General features: G+C 36.4%; 1 non-coding gene across 1 annotated transcript; it reads left to right on the plus strand.

Moving 5' to 3' along the window:
- Positions 1 to 1200: 1200 nt before the first annotated feature.
- On the plus strand, positions 1201 to 1308 carry LOC112768767 (small nucleolar RNA R71). The gene has a single exon (XR_003186158.1). It is a non-coding gene; the product is annotated as a small nucleolar RNA R71 (small nucleolar RNA).
- The last annotated feature ends 6320 nt before the right edge of the window (positions 1309 to 7628 follow it).

Here is a 7628-nt window from a genome sequence, read left to right on the forward strand (position 1 = left end):
GGGCATGAGGTTTATCCCTGAACCAAGGTCACACAGAGTCTTAAAGATCATGGTGCCTATGGTACAAAGTATTATGAACTTTCCAGGATCCTGTCTCTTCTGAGGCAATGTCAGTTGATCCAGATCACTTAGTTCATTGGTGAACAAGGGAGGTTCATCTTTCCAAGTTTCAATACCAAATAATTTGGCATTCACCTTCATGATTGCACCAAGAAACTTGGCAGTTTGCTCTTCAGTAACATCCTCATTCTCTTCAGAAGAGGAATACTCATCAGAGCTCATGAATGGCATAAGGAGGTTCAATGGAATCTCTATGGTCTCTAGATGAGCCTCAGAGTCCTTTGGTTCCTCAGAGGGAAGCTCCCTATTGATCACTGGACGTCCCAGGAGGTCTTCCTCCTTGGGATTCACGTCCTCTCCTTCCCTTACAGGTTCGGCCATGGTGCTTATGTCAATGGCCTTGCACTCTCCTTTTGGATTCTCTTTTGTATTGCTTGGGAGAGTACTAGGAGGGATTTCAGTGATCCTTTTACTCAGCTGGCCCACTTGTGCTTCCAAACTTCTAATGGAAGACCTTGTTTCATTCATGAAACTAACAGTGGCCTTAGATAGATCAGAGACTAAGTTTGCTAAATTAGAAGTATTTTGTTCAGAGTTCTCTGTCTGTTGCTGAGTGGATGATGGAAAAGGTTTATTATTGTTAAACCTGTTTTTTCCACCATTATTAAAGCCTTGTTGAGGCCTTTGATCCTTCCATGAGAGATTTGAATGATTTCTCCATGATGGATTATAGGTGTTTCCATAAGGTTCACCTAAGTAATTCACCTCTACTATTGCAGGGTTTTCAAGATCATAAGCTTCTTCTGCATAAGAAGCCTCTTGAGTACTGTTGGATGCAGCTTGCACTCCATTCAGACTCTGAGAAATCATATTGACTTGCTGAGTCAATATTTTGTTCTGAGCCAATATGGCATTCAGAGTATCAACTTCAAGAACTCCCTTCTTCATAGGCGTCCCATTATTCACAGGATTCCTTTCAGAAGTGTACATGAACTGGTTATTAGCAACCATGTCAATGAGTTCTTGAGCTTCTGCAGGCGTTTTCTTTAGGTGAATGGATCCACCTGCAGAAGTATCCAATGACATCTTTGATAACTCAGACAAACCATCATAGAATATATCCAGGATGGTCCATTCTGAAAGCATATCAGAGGGACACTTTTTGGTCAACTGTTTGTATCTTTCCCAAGCTTCATAGAGGGATTCACCATCTTTTTGTTTGAAGGTTTGAACATCCACTCTAAGCTTGCTCAGCTTTTGAGGAGGAAAGAACTTGGCTAAGAAAGCCGTGACCAGCTTATCCCAAGAGTTCAGGCTATCTTTGGGTTGAGAGTCCAACCACACTCTAGCTCTGTCTCTTACAGCAAAAGGGAAAAGCATGAGCCTGTAGACTTCAGGATCTACTCCATTAGTCTTAACAGTATCACATATCTGCAAGAATTCAGTTAAGAACTGAAAAGGATCTTCAGATGGAAGTCCATGAAACTTGCAGTTCTGCTGCATCAGAGAAACTAGCTGAGGTTTCAACTCAAAGTTGTTTGCTCCAATGGCAGGAATGGAGATGCTTCTTCCATGTAAATTGGAATTAGGTGCAGTAAAGTCACCAAGCATTCTCCTTGCATTATTGTTGTTAGGTTCGGCTGCCATCTCCTTTACTTGTTCAAAATTTTCAATAAGGTTGTCTCTGGATTGTTGTAATTTAGCTTCTCTTAGTTTCCTCTTCAGAGTCCTTTCAGGTTCTGGATCAGCTTCAACAAGAATGCCTTTTTCTTTGTCCCTGCTCATAAGAAAGAGAAGAGAAAAAGAAAAGAAGAGGAATCCTCTATGTCACAGTAAAGAGGTTCCTTATTGTTAGTAGAAGAAGAAAAGGAATAGGGGTGAAGAAGAATGAAGAATCCAAACACAAAGGTGATGATAGGAGCAGAGATGTGAGATGAAGAGAAGTGTTAGTAGATGAATAAATAAAATAAAAGGAGATGAGAGAGAATTTTCGAAAATTATTTTTGAAAAAGAGTTAGTGATTTTCAAAAATAGTTTTTGAAAAAGGTTAGTAATTTTCAAAAATTTTAAAATAAAAAATTAAAATAATTAGTTAATTAAAAAGAAATTTTGAAAAAGAGGGAAGATATTTTCGAAAATTAGAGAGAGAGAGAGTTAGTTAGGTGGTTTTGAAAAAGATAAGAAACAAACAAAAAGTTAGTTAGTTAGTTGAAACAAATTTTGAAAGGATAAGAAGTTAGGAAGTTAGAAAAGATATTTTGAAATCAAATTTTTGAAAAAGATAAGATGAGAAGATATTTTTGAAAAGATATGATTGAAATTAGTTTTGAAAAAGATTTGATTTTTAAAATCACAATTAATGACTTGATTCATAAGAAATCACAAGATATGATTCTAGAACTTAAAGTTTGAATCTTTCTTAACAAGTAAGTAACAAACTTGAAATTTTTGAATCAAAACATTAATTATTATTGTTATTTTCGAAAATTTGATATAAAAATAAGAAAAAGATTTTTGAAAAATATTTTTGAAATTTTTGAAAATAACTAAGAAATTTGAAAAGGATTTGATTTTTGAAAAAGATTTTGAAAAAGATAAGATTTTCAAATTGAAAATTTGATTTGACTCATAAGTTAAAAATTTTTGAAAAAGTCAATCCAAATTTTCGAATTTGATGGGAGAAAAAGGGAAAGATATTTTTTTTTTATTTTTGAATTTTTATGATGAGAGCTAAGTCTCTCATACCAAGCTCTAGGAGCTTGTCTTAAACCATAGAGAGCTTTTGATAATTTGAAAACATGGTTAGAAAGCTCTTTCTTTTCAAAACCAGGTGGCTGCTCCACATACACTTCTATATCTATCACACCATTCAAGAATACACATTTCACATTGGTGGACGAAATTGTGATTACACTTTGATTATGTAAAATTCATTGCTCTTTCTTTCCCTGGCAATGGCGCCAAAAACATGATGCCAATACCATGGTTCACAACTTCGCACAACTAACCAGCAAGTGCACTGGGTCGTCCAAGTAATACCTTACGTGAGTAAGGGTCGAATCCCACGGAGATTGTTAGTATGAAGCAAGCTATGGTCACCTTGTAAATCTCAGTCAGGCAGATATAAAATAGTAATGGGGTTATCGAAAATAATACTAAAATAAGGATAGAAATACTTATGTAATTCATTGGTTAGAATTTCAGATAAGCGTGTAGAGATGCTTTCGTTCCTCTGAACCTCTGCTTTCCTGCTATCTTCATCCAATCAATCTTACTCCTTTCTATGGCTAGCTTTATGTAAGGATGTCACCGGTGCCAATGGCTACTTTCGATCTCTCTCTGTGAAAATGGTCCGATGCGCTGTCACTGCATGGCTAATCATCTGGAGGTTCTCGATCATACTGGAATAGGATTTACTATCCTTTTGCGTCTGTCACTACGCCCAGCACTCGCGAGTTTGAAGCTCGTCACAGTCATTCAATCCTAGAATCCTACTCGGAATACCACGGACAAGGTTTAGACTTTCCGGATTCTCATGAATGCCGCCATCAATCTAGCTTATACCACGAAGATCCCAATATCTCGGACTCGGTCCCCTGTATTGGTAATCTAAGAGATATTCGTTCAATCGAAGGTAGAACGGGAGTGGTTGCCACTTGCCAGGCACGCGTTCATAGGGAATGATGATGATTGTCACGTTCATCACATTCAGGTTGAAGTGCGAATGAATATCTTAGAAGTGGAATAAGTTGAATTGAATAGAAAACAGTAGTACTTTGCATTAATCTTTGAGGAACAGCAGAGCTCCACACCTTAATCTATGGAGTGTAGAAGCTCTACTGTTGAAAATACATAAGTGAAAGGTCCAGGCATGGCCGAATGGCCAGCCCCTCTGATCTAAGAACTAGGCGTCCAAATATGTCTAATACAATAGTAAAAGGTCCTATTTATAATAAACTAGCTACTAGGGTTTACAGAAGTAAGTAATTGATGCATAAATCCACTTCCGGGGCCCACTTGGTGTGTGCTTGGGCTGAGCTTGAGTGTTGCACGTGTAGAGGTCCTTCTTGGAGTTGAACGCCAGCTTTTGTGCCAGTTTGGGCGTTGAACTCCACTTTGCAGCTTGTTTCTGGCGCTGGACGCCAGAATTGGGTAGAGAACTGGCGTTGAACGCCAGTTTGAGTCATCTAAACTTGGGCAAAGTATAGACTATTATATATTTATGGAAAGCCCTGGATGTCTACTTTCCAATGCAATTGGAAGCGCGCCATGTTGAGTTCTGTAGCTCTAGAAAATCCATTTTGAGTGCAGGGAGGTCAGAATCCAACAGCATCAGCAGTCCTTCTTCAACCTCTGAATCTGATTTTTGCTCAAGTCCCTCAATTTCAGCCAGAAAATACCTGAAATCACAGAAAAATACACAAACTCATAGTAAAGTCCAGAAATGTGAATTTAGCATAAAAACTAATGAAAACATCCCTAAAAGTAACTAGATTCTACTAAAAACATACCAAAAACAATGCCAAAAAGCGTATAAATTATCCGCTCATCACACATCCATTTGATATAATTTAAAACCACAAAAAGCAGCATAAGCTAAGAGAAGTCTTATGGCTTCTATTCGGGCAATAGGAGTAAAGGATTTATCAAAGTCTATTCCTTCTTCTTGGTCATATCCTTATGCCACTAGCCTTGCTTTGTTTCTTGCAATGCTACCATCCTCTCCTAGCTTGTTTTGAAATATCCACTTGGTGCCTGTCACTTTCTTTCCATTCGGCCTTGGAACCAATATCCACACTTGGTTTTTCTCAAACTCAAGAAGCTCATCCTCCATTGCTTTTATCCAAGAAGGGTCACTAAGGGCTTTTTTAACATTCTGAGGCTCCATTTGAGAGAGAAGAGCCATGTTTGATTCTTCATTTGTCTTTCTAGTTGAAGACCGAGTCTTAACACTATAAGATACGTCCCCAATGACAAATTTCTCAGGATAATTCTTCAAGAATCTCCATTCACGAGGTCTGGTGGACTTGGAGGTAGATTCAGTCACCAAGGAATTGAGAGAACTGGTGGCTTCAGGATCTCCTTCAGATTCATGAGACAAAATGGAATTGTCTCTTAAATTTTTAGCAACTGCAGTTTCTGGTTTAGTTTGTCCAGAATTTTCTTTTTCATGATTTTGTGTTTTTTCATTGTCCATTTGGACTTGATTCCCTGCATCACATTCTTCCAAAATACTTTGCACCAAGTTAGAATCACAAAATGTAACATGTATGGACTCCTCAATTATCCTAGCATCTTGATGGTAAACTCTATATGCTTTACTAGTTGTGGAATATCCTACAAACAAACACTCATACGCCTTTGGATCAAATTTTTCCAAATTTTCTTTGTTATTAAGAACAAAACATTTGCATCCAAAGATGTGCAAGTAATCCAAGTTTGGTGGGTAACCTTTCCAAAGTTCATAAGGGGTTTTCTTCAAAAATTTCCTTATGATTGTTCTATTCAAAATGTGGCAAGCTGTGTTAACCGCTTCAGCCCAAAGGAATTTTAGAACATTGCTCTCACAAAGCATAGCTCTTGTCATTTCTTGAATGCTTCTATTTCTTCTTTCTATAACACCATTTTGTTGTGGTGTCCTTGGACAAGAGAAGTTGTGAGATATTCCAAATTCCTCACAAAAGGATTCAAATGATTGGTTTTCAAATTCAGTTCCATGGTCACTTCTTATAGAAGAGATCTTTAAATCCTTTTCATTTTGAACTTTCTTGCAAAATATTTCAAAGGCTGAAAAGGCTTTATTTTTTTGTGCAAGAAATAAAACCCAACCAAACCTAGAATAGTCATCCATAATCACTAAACCATAATGTTTACCACCTAGGCTTTGAGTTCTTGTTGGACCAAACAAATCAATATGTAGCAATTCAAGTGGCCTTTTAGTAGAGATGTCTTCCTTTGGTTTAAATGAACTTTTTGTTTATTTTTCCATTTGGAAAGCATCACAAGTGATGTCTTTGTCAAACCTTATCAAAGGAAGACCTCTTACTAACCCTTTCTTTACAAGTTTGTTTATTTGAAACATACTTACATGGCCCAATCTCTTGTGTCATAGCCACTTTTTAGATTCTTTAGAATGAAAACAAGCTACATTTTGGTCCTTTAGTTCATCAAGGGTAAGTCCATATACATTATTACAATGCTTAGCAATAAAAAGCACTTCACTGGTCTTTTCATTTACCACACAGCATTCAAGTCTTTTGAAAGTCACTAAATATCCTAGATCACAAAGTTGACTTATACTCAAAATATTGTGCCTCAAGCCATTTACCAAAAAGACATCATCAATAAAAGTAGAGTGTTCATTATGTACTTTTTCAACAGCAACTATTTTACCTTTTCCATCATCTCCAAAGGTCACAAAACCTCCATCATACTTGTTTAGTTTGATGAAGAAAGTTGACCTTCCAGTCATGTACCTTGAGCATCCACTATCCAAGTACCACATATCCCTTTTGTTCTTGGATGCTAGGCAAATCTGCATGAAAAACTTTAAGTAACCTTAGGTATCCAAATTAATTTGGATCCTTTGATGTTAATCCATCTTGGTTGCCCAAGTGCATTGAAATCACACACAACATTATAAATTTAGTTACCTACAATTCTTTTCTCAATGAAGCATTGTAGATGTGAGTGACCAAATTTTTTGCAATTTAAGCAGTGATTTTCTAATGCATATTGCTGAAATTGAGGTGGTTTATTATGCTGAAAATGATTAAAGGGCAGAAATTTTCTGGTTTTTGGAAGAGGTGCATTTCTTTTGACAAACTGATTTTTGTTATAATTGTTCCTCTTTACAAAAGTATTCCCACCAGAATTTTTGAAAACTTTTGGACTTTTTGAAGATGAGGTTTTGTTGTAAAATGGTGGTTTCTTGAAAGCAACCTCATTTTTCGAAATGTATCCCAGACCTGACCTATTTGAAGTAGGTTCGGTTCTTGGTGAAGGCTCAGTTTCACTTGTGTAAATTTCATCAAATTTCTCCTCGAGTGTGGGAACATATCCAATACCAGATTTGTTGGATGTGGATTTAGTATTTGATGAAGAAGCCACAAATTTCATAGAGGAATCACTAAAAACTGCACTTTCCTTGGTTACATAACCTAAACCAGATTTTTCAAACAATGGTCTTTGACTTGCAAGTAATTTGTCCAAGTTACTAGAACTTTGAGCAAATTTTGCTAAGTCAGCATTCAGCCTTTTAATCATATCATTTAATTTTTCATTTTCAGCAATTAGCTCTTGATAAAGATCCACAATGTGCTTTCCTTTTAATTTTTCAAGTTCAGATTTTAGAAATTTGTTTTCTTCAATAATGTCCAAAGCACATTCAGTTTTCTTCACCTTTTCTCTTAAAAAATCATTTTCATCTTTCAACACATCCTTTTCAGATTTGCATTTAGTGTACTTATCCAACAGTTTTGAGGAATTGAGTGTAAGATCATCAATTATAGCATGTAAATTATCTATGGACAAGTCATAATAATTTACCTCATCAAGATTATCATTAC

Source organism: Arachis hypogaea, chromosome 17 (assembly GCF_003086295.3).
Source record: "Arachis hypogaea cultivar Tifrunner chromosome 17, arahy.Tifrunner.gnm2.J5K5, whole genome shotgun sequence".
Taxonomy (NCBI): Eukaryota; Viridiplantae; Streptophyta; class Magnoliopsida; order Fabales; family Fabaceae; genus Arachis; species Arachis hypogaea.